This window comes from Plutella xylostella, chromosome 6, assembly GCF_932276165.1.
Source record: "Plutella xylostella chromosome 6, ilPluXylo3.1, whole genome shotgun sequence".
Classification (NCBI taxonomy): domain Eukaryota; kingdom Metazoa; phylum Arthropoda; class Insecta; order Lepidoptera; family Plutellidae; genus Plutella; species Plutella xylostella.
Window position 1 is genome coordinate 5,879,783 of NC_063986.1, and position 13,818 is coordinate 5,893,600.

Sequence of the window (13,818 nt, forward strand, 5' to 3'; positions counted from 1 at the left end):
GTAGGGTAAATAATTGAGTATTATAAAAACGAAAAATTTTAAGAAGCTTGAAGCTACCTAGGAGATGGCTCCTGAAATACATTGTTCGCAGGAGGTGAAATTTCAAGAGCATTTTGTAACACTGTGTTTTGTTGAAAGCACATTAGAGTTTAAAGTCACTTTGTAGACTGCTCCAACTTTATCCAAGAAATGGGGAATGTATGTATGTATGTATCTATTACGTATGTGCGAACAAAAACCTCCAACAGTTCTCTGAAAGTCTGTACTTCACAATGTTATTACATTATTGAAACCCGCTCTTATATACTCCATACTATAGAATGATCCTACAGGAATATTACATGTACTTTTGGACTTATAAATATCTGCCCAGGTGCTCGCAATACATAACACTGGCAGACGAACCAAACCGTTTGCACATAGAATCGAGCCAAGCTGATTTCCGATCCACCTCACTCTCACCACCTGGGGTTTGATTCCACATTAGCACAGGTGCTCAAACTGTGAAATTTTCTCATTATTATCTCTAACTGCTTTACGGAGCTTTTTCCCCCTTGAGAACTGAAGAGGTACCAACTACTTTTTGTTGAAAAACTTAAACCTGTATCAGCGTGGTAAATATTATATAATGAATGCTTAATATCTTTGAAATATTTCACACCAAAAAAAAATACCTTATCCCTACAATTTTTTCTATGAATTTTGTTCCCCATTGAGGCGTACACGTACAGTTGAGAATTAGAGCCCGCTATTGTTATTGAATTTAGGCTCGCCGGCTTGCCAGTCTCGCCACTGACAGCCGACTTTAAAGGCTTCAAAGGGCTTTGAATTGAAATTGGAGGCCTGGAGTAAAATAACACGGTAGAAATGAGAGATCAGCAATACTTCAATGCATGCATTTGTGTGTGTATGTGTTTTGTTATGTGTGTTATGTATATTCAATATACCGGGTGATTGGTAAGTCGATGTATTCCTTCAAATGGGTTATAGACGAAAGCATTTCCAGTCGATTGAACCCCATAATGCATTATCCAAAAGTCAACCATTTCTGAGTTATTTAAGTTTTAAGTTTTTTTAATTTTTTCCCAAAATTTATGTTCAAAAGCAAAATATTTAAAAAACTAACGGTGTTTTTAATACTTTTTTGATTGTTTTGCATCAGTGACACCTTGGTCAACTAATTATAATCATTAAATGGTCAATATTCAACTTAATTTAGACACGGTGCTTCAAAATAGTTGAAACATTAAGAAAATGTTACGAAAGGTGAAAACAAAAATGCTAAATAAAAAAAAAAATATATCTGAAAAATTTTCAGGCACTATAGCTTAAAAACATAGTCAATGTCTAAGCTTTAAAATGACATATTTCAATCTAAAATCGATTAAGGTATGACCAAGATACAGCCAAAACAATTACATAAGCGGACAAATCTTAGTAGGGAAACTGATTTTAGATTGGAATATGTCATTTTAAAGCTTATTAATTGACTATGTTTTTAAGCTATAGTGCCTGAAAATTTTTCAGATATAATTTTTTTTTATTTAGCATTTTTGTTTTCACCTTTCGTAACATTTTCTTAATGTTTCAACTATTTTGAAGCACCGTGTCTAAATTAAGTTGAATATTGACCATTGATTATAATTAGTTGACCAAGGTGTCACTGATGCAAAACAATCAAAAAAGTATTTAAAAAATGGTTAGTTTTTTAAATATTTTGCTTTTAAACATAAATTTTGGGAAAAATCTAAAAAAACTTAAAACTTAAATAACTCAGAAATGGTTGACTTTCGGATAATGCATTATGGGGTTCAATCGACTGGAAATGCCTTCGTCTATGACCCATTTAAAGGAATGCATCGACTTTCCAATCACCCTGTATATGTACTCTCCCTCTCTCGTCTTTTGATGCAACCGTTTTCCGCCGCTTTCGCCGTTTATTCAAATATGTTATTTTTACCCTAGAAAATTCACCCTAGGTGGGATTCTAGGAAACGTATCTATGTCCGACAATTTAAAATCCAAACAAAGGAATTTATAGGGAATTTATATTCTAATTCCGCTACAAATTTTATCCTTAATGAGAGAAGTTTGAGAAGTGTTGACCGAGTGTTTGGGAGAGTTTATGTGAACTGTGAGGTCTGATGCGATCGTTAGATTGTGTTGACAATCCTGCTAATGGGATACCGAGTAGACTCGTTGCGCATTCCACTAAAGTTTAAATTTGCTTCGTGCTCGTACGTATGTCAAATATTCAGTATTATCATCATCGTCGGCTGGTAATGATCCACCGCTGGACATAAGCCTCTTGTCATATCCTTGGTCTGCCCTGATTTTTGTTTGATTTGTTCAGTTTGATTAAATAAATCATTTAAGGCATCATTTCCCGAGAGTATATACATACATATCATTTACACCCTGTAAGAAAACCTATTACATACAATATTTATTAATTATGAAAACAGAAGACGATTCCACTTTGATTGCACACGTAGGGCTATTGTCTAAAACCAATTAGAAGTTAGCAATGTTGGGTAACCGGACCGAACAAAACCAATCGAATGCTATTATTTTAACTAACCTCGTTTTTATTACACGATCGAGATAATGGCATTAGGGGGAAACGAATTGAACTATAGGGAGTAATTCAGTAGTACACCAATGTATATGTATACAGTAACTGGGGTTGGCTACCTTACCCCTGTAATAATATGATATAGATTATAAGCCAAAACGAAGCAACTGGAAAAGTCACTATAGTAAGGCTAACAAGAATAATAAACACTCAAATAAAAAACTTATAAGATAAAACAATACTACCGAGTCTCTGTGGGACATCACGAACCCTAAAAGGAGGGATTTCCATTGTATCTATCTCCTGCATACATTTGTTTCCCTTATCTAGGAAAGACCACAAATGAAGGTGTGGTAACATCTTACACAATAATAAATTTTAAAGATAAGTAATGTTATTAGATAACAGAACATTTTGGTCGTTAAGATTTCCTTTCAAGTTGCAATCTAAATGGAAAACTTAACGTACCTACTTAAGTATAATTTTTAAATGATTCGTTATACTATTAGGTACTTACTTAGGTAAGAGATTTTCTGTTTGAACTGGAGTACCTGTATACGTTTTTCATAGAATTTGGGGACATAAATTTAGTTAAAACTTTTTCTAACTTAATAACTGCTAAGGAGCGATTCATTGTGAGTGGTGGCACTGCTACTTTCCACATTTATGAAACTTATTTCTGCGTTTGCGTTTCTATGTTACGTTATCATTATCACAATTTTACCCCAACAGTGTCGCAAATACAGTTTTACAGAATACACTTCATAAATATTTTATAATACATACGGCGTGTTACTTTATTTCAACGGTTTCAGTGGTAGAACGGAAAAAAATAAGTAAGTATAAATAAAAGCTATTGAAAAAAGAGCTGTTATAAGTAAGTCGTATATAATATTTACCTATGTTTTGTGTATGTATGCCTGTGTGCAGAGCCAATAAATATTTTCTTAATGATAGTGGTTTTAAAAATCAGCGAAGTTCTTAGTTTACATTAAACCTTCACCAGTCTATCCAGCGTTGCGATAAAAATGTGCAATAACATATCAAAATGGCTATAACTTATTATTATTATTAAATACCTATAAATATAAAAAACGTAGATATAAATTAAATGGCTATAACTTAGATTTTTTTATCCTGTGTAATGAGGTAATTTATACGCCTTTGTTATACCTTGTTTCTATTCGGGTATGGGCATATATTTTGTCCCACATGTCAGGCTGAACGGGTGAACATTCGTCTTCATTTGTCGGCACACACCTGCTCAAAGGGTACCTTCTACAGCCTACCTGAGTGCAAGCTGAAATAACTCTTATAGATTGGGAAATTGCCTCCATGGTCGCCTGCACATGATCGGTATGGACAATAGCGACTGAAAATATATTGTAACAAAAAGACAAAAAAATACAATATTCATTTTGCTTATCAGTAAAAATAATCTAAAAACTGGTTAAAAAGAATAAATGGTCAGGAAGAAAAAAATACAGGTCTTTCCATATTTAACCATAAAAGCTTTTAGCTTAGCTAATTACAGCAACGTATTACACGTAAAAAAACAAGCACAAAAACCAGACTGACAATGAAAATTAAAAACAAAAAATATAACAAGTAATTATTAGACAGAGCTTTTTAATCTTACCAAAAAGTTAATAAGTAAGTATTTTATAAAGCATAATACTGATTACATAATTATAATGATTTCCATAACAAGTATACCAACAGGGGACTGCCATCCTTTCAACTTCAAAACTTTTTTTTTTTAAATTGCCTAAATGATTGTTTGTCCCTAAAAGTAAAAGTTTCCCCGTTTACAGATGCTCGATTATTTTCAGACTTTCGCTTCCAATCTAAGTCGTAACTTCTCACAAAGCCATTGTACATGGGGAAAATGTCGGCCATGTTTAATTAATTTTGCAAAGTTACAGCCTTTCCTGCGAAAGCGATTTTGTCACAGGAAATCGATTCTCTGTTATAAGTACCTACGTATATCTTTGTTTATAAAAAGTAATTAAGGAACAATAATATTTTTGCTGCAAGAGGTTAGATGAAACTTATTATTGGGTATAATTATTTATGTTATAATACCTAATACATATGTACCTATTAGTGATGTAACGAATGTGTGTTTTTGGACATTCGCGAATGCGAATGCGAATGCGAATATCTGATATCAACATTCGCGAATGCGAATGCGAATGCGAATATTCAGTTTATGTTCAAATTTGGCATTATTTGTATGGTTTGGTGGCAGTGTCGTACTGAACGAGGTAAGTTCCGTTCTAGGCGCATTCCGAATCAGAATAACCAATACAAGACGCAATTTTTAAAAAGTTACACTTTATTTAGCTCCGTAACAGTTACGACACATAGCGACTGTGTGCAGTTTCTGAGGACGATTTACACAAAACATTAAAAAGTATTTAAATGTATGGCTGTCTTGCTCTGACACTGTCAAAATAAATTTTTTGTTTGTTTATTTACACTCACGGGCAATGAAAAAGATCAATTAAGAAAAACACCAAATTACTCCTAAGCGCAAAGAAATACTTAATGACGACTTCTGAAATTTTTAATTTCATTTAACCAACTAAAAACGTTAATATTTTATTCAAATTTTCTATGAAATGTTAAAAAAAATTGGGGCTATTTGGTGTCTGCATTATTTAAGTGGAACTGTCTCTTTGCACGTGAGTGTATGTTTAGGTCTTATGAAACTACAAGGTGGACCAATAGAAGTCATCCGATGTTGCTTGGCTCTCATTTTTTTTCTAAATGACAAACTTGGATTCTGTTTTTGATTATGTTTATTTGAATCTTTACTGGTATTTTATTGGTAAAGTCTAGAAAATGATATCGGCCAAATGGGTGGTGCCGTCACAATTCATTGCCATACGGGCTCCTTTTATGGCATTTCTCATCACTTCAGCGAGAACTTCGGACGAGAGATTCTCGCACTCGTGTCGAATGTTGTCCTTAAGAGCTTCCAGAGACACGGGTTTATTGACATAAACACGGGTCTTCAAAAAACCTCACTAAAACCATCTCAAACGGCAAAATCAGGCAATTTTGCAGGGAAAATTGAGAGATAAAACGAAAGAAAAGCGTCCCAAAAACTGAATAAGTATACACAATTATTCAGCGATCTTGGAGAGAATATCACTTCTGATTTTGTATTCTGCATTTGTCTAGTCCACCAATATCAAAACAAATTTGAAATTGGTGGCCATTTGTACAAATCAGAGCAACTTCCAATAGGGTGATTAGTTTTGGCCCACCTTGTATTAACAATTTCTAAACTTTCATTTATTTCATTACCCAAAAAAATCCATAAATAAATACCAAATGATAAATTAACACTGGTAATGTGATTGAGATGATAACTTGTAATAAAAGGTTATAGACGAATGGATTTTGTTTTTATTAACCTACCATTATTTTAAAATACTTTTTTCTAATAAGTGCTGATATTCGCAAAACATTCGCACAAAATTTTGCGAATGCGAATGCGAATGCGAATATCCAAAAAAATGCGAATATTCGCGAATGCGAATGCGAATATTCGTTACATCACTAGTACCTATACTTATACAGTAACGGGCAATGAAAAAGTTCCACTCACAAAATCCCTACACCAAACGACCGCAATTATTTAAAAAAAAAAAACCAATTTCAACAAAATATTACTGTGTTTAATTGGTAATATCCTAATGTTCTAATTTCACACCATTCGGTTAGGTTAAAAATACCTCGGTTTGGTTACATGATGGACTGTTCAGGTTAGTGAGTGTCCCACCATGCTAAATCAAAGGGTTAACTCTTTATTAACTTAATTGCTGCTGTGGGGTTCCGTTAAGACGTGGTTAAGACCGGTAACCATGCAACGGGTTGTTGACTTTTGACAAATCTGTCAAGAATTTAAGAGGAGAGTATAGCTTCGCGATCCTAGCGAAATAGGTATTTAGGAAAAGTATTGCTGTCGCTCGTGCACTCGCCCGCGCCGGGCTCCGCACACACACATGCAAGTAGCGTCACGCACACATCGATGGACGCTGCCGCGCCGCCACCGCCGCCACCGCGCCGCCGCGCCGGTTGGCGAGAAATTGCGACCAAACACGGAGTGTCTTCGTCTTACCTTCATATTATTATTTCTGTGTTGTGATTGTGAGTTGTGACTTGTGAGCGAAACTTGAAATTATTGAAGATAAATAGAAAGAAGTATAAGTAATTAGTAATAATTTCATGTGAGTAAGTATTTTATTATGTAGGTAATTACCTACCTAGTAACGAGTTAGTAGGTAAGTAAGTACATAAAATGGAGTTTTGATTATTGGAAAATAGACCTTTTGCCGGTACTTGGACTATCATTTTGTATGCAAGGTTATTTAGATCTATATATGCAGTGAATCTAAAAAACATTATGATAGTTTTGTAAAAATATAAGTTTATAAGTACCTACTAACAAAGTTTCGGGGCTGTTTATAAATGTTGAGTTCTCTTAGTATTTATTTCTTTTAGCATGAGAAGCAAAAGCAAGGAGTCTAAACTTTCAACGAGACACTCGAGCTTATGAGGCAGAGACGCGAATTTCCGTCGGCAGGTGGCACTTCGTCAGAACTACGGGTACTCAACAAGCGTATAAAGAAGCTGATACGAAGAGATCTCCGTCGCTCCAACACACGCGCCATAGAAGCAGCAATTGAGCAAAATCGGGGGTCAAAAGTCTTCGTTCAGCAACTTGGGAGAGGCCACTTGACGAAGATGAGGTCTGCAGATGGTAATATCGTTGTCTCTAAGCCGGACGTTCTTGCCGAAATCGAAGGTTTTTACGGACAACTTTATGCTTCACACGCGCAGAAGTCTGTGGCTCAGCTCACCGATTCCAGAGCGCCACTAATACGCCACTACACTGACGACATCCCTGACGTCGACATAGGCGAGATTAGGATAGCCCTTGAGCAGCTTAAAAACAACAAGGCTCCGGGTGAAGACGGAATTACTACAGAGCTTCTGAAAGCTGGAGGTATTGCAACCCTCGAACAGCTCCAGAGGCTCTTCAATTCGGTTCTTCACAATGGCATTACACCGGAGGCATGGTCTGAGAGCGTCGTGGTATTGTTCTTTAAGAAGGGTGACAAAACCCTTCTGAAGAACTATAGACCGATCTCGCTTTTAAGCCATGTATACAAGCTGTTCTCAAGGGTTATCACGAACCGTCTTGCCCAATAGTTAGACGAGTTTCAGCCCCCAGAGCAGGCTGGGTTTCGAAAAGGCTTTAGTACAATAGACCACATCCACACAGTAAGGCAGATTATACAGAAGACCGAAGAGTATAATCAGCCTTTGTGGACTATGAAAAAGCCTTCGACTCCATCGAGACCTGGGCAGTTTTGGAATCCTTGCAGAGATGCCAAATCGATTGGCGCTATATCGAGGTGTTGAGATGTCTGTACAATGCCGCTACTATGACTGTCCAAGTACAGGACCACAAGACAAGACCTATCCAACTGCAACGTGGAGTGAGACAGGGGGATGTGATATCTCCGAAACTGTTCACCAATGCATTGGAAGATGTCTTTAAGACGTTGGACTGGAAAGGACATGGCAAATGTATAAATGGCGAGTACATGTCACACCTCCGCTTCGCGGACGACATCGTTATTATGGCAGAATCTCTGCAGAAACTCAGCTGGATGCTAAGTGGCCTAAATGCTGCGTCATGTACAATGCTCACATCAAACCGGAGCCGGTCGCCGTTGGTGAGGCAACAATCGAAGTTGTGCAAGAATATGTCTACCTCGGGCAGACACTGAGGAACACAACTTCGACAAGGAGGCTGCAAGGCCAACTGGGTTGGGCTGCATTCGGGAAACTTCGTCACATATTCTCCTCGGCCATTCCTCAGAGCCTGAAGACAAAAGTCTTCAACCAGTGCGTCCTGCCAGTGATGACGTATGGTGCAGAGACGTGGACACTGACGGTAGGACTGGTCCACCGATTTAAAGTCGCTCAGCGTGCTATGGAGAGAGCTATGCTTGAGGTTTCTCTGATGGATCGTATCAGAAATGAGGTTTTCCGTCAGAGGACTAAGGTTACCGACATAGCTGTCAAAATATGCAAGCTGAAGTGGCAGTGGGCTGGTCATATCTGCCGAAGAACCGATAACCGTTGGGGTAGACGAGTTCTCGAGTGGAGACCACGAACAGGCAAACGCAGCGTGGGACGCCCTCCTGCCCGCTGGACTGACGACCTTAGGCGGGTGGCGGGTAGTGGTTGGATGAGGAAGGCCGAGGACCGAGTGTTGTGGCGCTCCTTGGGAGAGGCCTATGTCCAGCAGTGGATGATTATTGGCTGATGATGTCTTAGTATACTTACACAAATACATTTTATTATTCGCTTTTGTGGCCTCAAGTCAATTTATAGTAAGTAAGTAAGTATTATATTTTTATGTAAGTAACTATGTTAGTTTAGATGTAAGTAAATAAAATTTCCTAAGTAACCTAATCCATGTTGAGTGAGGATTAAATATAATATAGTCACTATTCATTTTTTTGCTTGAAAACCTACTAGTAGGGGAGACCGGGGACAAAAGTAACAGTTTTTAGATTCTGTCTGATTTCTCGTTATTAATAACATTTACGATAAAATAAATATAGTCACATAAAACTTTCGTATATAGTCTACAAATATCCATTATTACTTTACTTAATACATCTCAAATTTTAGCATTTCTAAAGCCTCAAAAAAAAAGGGAAATCGTTACTTTCGACCCCATGGTCAGGACGAAAGTAACAAGGCATGGGTCAAAAGTAACAACCCATAAATTCTGCCCAATGTTATAAATACGATTCAAAAGAAAGAACAAAAAAAACAATCAAATTATTTAGTTAAGAAAACTTCTTAAAAAACTACCGAAACTAAAAAAAACTTATGACTTATTGACAAAACTAAAAAAAACTTCTTAATATAAACTTTAAATGAGATCCATCATTTAAACTGACTACCTGATAAGAAGTTGTTTTAATTGTGCCATAATATACAATATTATGACAAAAATATCTAATCAAAACAACAAAAAATAAAAATTTATAATGTGACATGGCAAACTTACGTAAGTAATTCGTTACTTTTGTCCTGCCGCAAGCTGTTACTTTTGTACCCATCCCCATTTTTGAAATATCAGGTGACATAACTTTAAAACAGCACGTGTTATTCGAAAACTATTTATGACATGCTACAGACAATCTTATAATTAATCAATGAACAAATAGTTATATGGTTCTTGGCATCTTAATTCTACGTAAACACTAAATGAATAAACACCAAAAAACTTACTTTTGGTGTGTAAAATCACGAAATGCTCACTAAAACAACCTTGCACCGCGGCACAGGCGCGAAAAATGATATCATGCGCGGGGGGCATCGCATGCTGACAACCAGCGGTCGCTTGGGACGTTAAGGCTATTGGGGAAGTCCACAGAGTCTTTGTTACTTTCTACCCGCTGTTACTTTTGTCCCCGGTCTCCCCGTGCACATCCAAATTATAGTGACTTAATTTGTTATTCTAAACAACTTTTGTTTTACGACTTTTGTAAATTCGTGAAAAAAAATCTACTGTCTATAGTAAAAAATCTCATAGCCAACAAAGTTTCTATGAATTAGCAAAAATAAAATTCGCAAACAATCAAAAGTCTTAAAACAAAAGATGTTTAGAATGACGAGTTGTGTCACTATGATTCGGATGTGCAATTTAACATGGGACATCCTGTATATCTATAGATATCGATAACGCAGGCGGGATCCCATCTCTACTATCGACTTCACTATGGACATCCCTATCGTACGTGTGCTTTGCTTCCCCCCCCCGACCCTCAATCGTGCGATAGAGAGCACTGCAGCTCGGGACTGAGAATAGGTACTTTTCTTGATGAAATTCTGGTTTTCTGGAGAAAACGTTTTACACTAACTAAATATCAACCAATCTCTTTGATTTTAATGTCAATCGCTTCAGCTTAATATATTCTAGCCCCCTTATTCATAGAAAAGTTACAATACGTTTTAACTAATAAACTGTTTTGTCCCTCTCTGTCAAAGAACAAATTGTTCTTTGTTGGAGAGGGACAAAACAGTTTATTAGTTAAAACGTTTTGTAACTTCTCTATGAATAAGGGGGTAGGTTTATAGGTTTCGCTTTTTAAAAAAAAATACTTTGTTATTGATCCACAAACGGCTTAATTCAACAAAGTCGCAATCACAAAAAAAACATTATTTGAGGTGCCTATAAGTTTGAATCTATAGAAAATTTTGAAAAAAGGAAAACCTATAAACCTTGTTATTCCTTGTGTCAATAACATATTAAAAAATCATGGAGATTGGATAATATTTAGGGGTAGTAAAACGTTTTCTCTTTTTGTATGGACGAGCAAGTGCTATACTCTACTCTTAAGATGGAAAAATGGACGGAGCCTTTGATAAACAATATACGAACTAGATGTTGTGTGACATAAAAAAATTAAGCGAAATACTGTCTGGGTTTTATATACTGTCAAACCGAGAAAAAAGCTATGGAACCGCAATATAGAAACACAAATTGATAGCCCTGCCTGGAAATCGAACCCGGGATCCCTGGGTGATGAAGCTGAGCTACTAGACCACAGAGGTAGATTCAGGACGTAATGACAATTATTGAATTAAGTCAAAAATCATCTAACAAAATTATTTAAAATAAGACCTTACTTGGAAATTTATATGTTATTTGCTTAGACGTTTCTTTTGCACCGACACTCCATCTAGTTCGTTGTATTGTTTTTCAAAGGGCATGGCGTATTAACATTATTTTCAATGACGGATGTCAAAAAAGAACCTCGATAGAAATAGTAACCATGGCAACCTCAAAACCAAAAAGTTTGGTTGTTTGAGGTTGTTTGACATCACAGAGACATAGACACCAATGTCAATGAATATGACAGAATATTGAATGAAGTGTGAGTGAATGATTCACATAATGCTTGATTTATGAATGGTCTGTTAGATTTTCGTCATGGGACTCATCCAATTAACAAGGGTATTAATCCTTAAACTAGTCGTCAACAAATCCGTGATTTAGACTGTAACTAACAGAATCATGAGAAACCAGGTCTAAATGTACTTCAATGTTGCAGAAAGAGTCATTAAGCTATCCTTTTCCTTCTACGAGTAATTTGATGCTTTTCTTAGTGGAACCTTTTCATTGCCCGTGAGTATATTATAATAAACTAGCTGTTCCCGCGCGCTTCGCTTCGCCTTAAAAAGTTTTCCCGTGGGAATTCCGGGATAAAAAGTAGCCTATGTTCTTTCCTAGGGTCTAGACCGTATGTATACCAATTTTCATTCAAATCCGTTCAGTAGTTTTGGCGTGAAAGAGTAACAGACAGACAGACAGACAGACAGACAGACACAGTTACTTTCGCATTTATAATATTAGTTAGGATTAGGATAACAGGAAAATTTTTAAATTACTTTATACCTAATTAGTATTATTTGATCAGCCAACGCGCGTTTACTGCTACGGTGCGGTGACGCAGGGGAAGAACACTCATGAGTAACAAAAAAGTTCCAGTGAGATATGGAACGGCAATGGCAGGAGGAACTTTTTCATTGCTCGCCAGTGTATTAGTATAGATAGCTGGTTCAATTTTTGAGATTCCGAGTCAGCCACGTGATTATGTCGAATAATGAGGCGTTTGTTAAAAAAAAAAAGTTCCTTTTTGGAGAAATAGATGGCGTTGTCTGGGGTTGTACCAACTTTCAAACCCTCAGAACACACTCAGATCACAATATGTTATTCTGTGAGGCTAACCAAATGTCACACTGACATACGTAGGTAGAATTGTAGTATTATTTTCTCTATGATGTCGATGTCACTGTTGCTTCACAATGGGGGCTAACGCGTGTGAATTTGCCGCTAGGGGCGCTGGTGTGCACTGAGGTCAAGTGACATTTTACTTTTCATATAATTTGTTTGGCGGGCTTCGTGATAAATTATATTTTCGTTCATTTCCCTGTTGAAAAGTGATCTCTTTTTGCGAAATTATCGCAAATATGGATTATTTGTCGTTGAAAGCTGAATAATTAAGGAAAAGAGGCGCAAAAATAAGCAGTCTCAAAGAGCAGCTAATTTCGAGGTTAGTTTGTTTACTGTTTACAAACTTATTTTTTACGAAGTGTATGCTTGTTTGCTTAGGTAACAGCTATGTTTTTTCTTTTTACAGATACCAAGACTATGACCGTAACAGTAACTTGGTTGGAAACGTAGAGGACAGCATCATACAACAAAATGATTCAGTGTACTGTTGAGTGGCCTTCAGAAACTTTGTATAGCAGTGTGAACACTAAAAATTAAACTCCAGATCTAGATATTATCACCAATGAGTACTTTGGAATTTATGTACAATGTATACCATCGCTCTTACGGTTAGTTAAAACATCGTGATAAAACCTGCACATCTAGATTTTCGAACCCACCAACCTGCAGAGGACCAGCGTGGTAGGAAATGGTCCAAGCTTAGGAGTGGAGTTTAGACCTTAAGGCGATATGCACAAAGGCTCCATTCGAGTGAGCCAGGTGCAGGTACTGACACCCCCACAAATAATATAATACTTAGGGTCTGTTTCACAATGTCTGGTTAGTGGCTACCTGACGGATAAAATACATGCTGTCACTCTCTGTTATTATTTTTTAGACAGTGACAGCATGTATTTTATCCGACAGTTAGCGCCTAACCAGACATTGTGAAACAGGGGCCTTGTATACTATACTACCATTATTTAGTTTCAACTAACAACTCAACCAGCATTCATTGTGTGGATTACTAATGTATTATATTTTTTGTATAGCAGTGTGTTTAAACGGAAAGGATAAATAAAAGTTAAATCAGTGTGTAATTCTTTTATTTTTATTGTATTTATTAAATGCCTAATCCTTATTTACATTATGTTCTTTCTGAAATTGGTTATAATGATTTTCACAAACAAGAGATTGTCGGATAATAATTATTTCACATGCCACTGTTTTAGAACAGTTTTATCACTTGTTAACATAAGTCCTCCTTTTCTTTCCAAACATAACGGATCTACACTACATTGCGGCATAGTAACTCGATGTGATGATAGTTATTTTATAATTAATAAGCTTATAAGATTCAAAATTTTAAAACTTTATTTCGCGCCAATTTGATACAGTCTCTTTTGATAAGTTTGACAGCTAT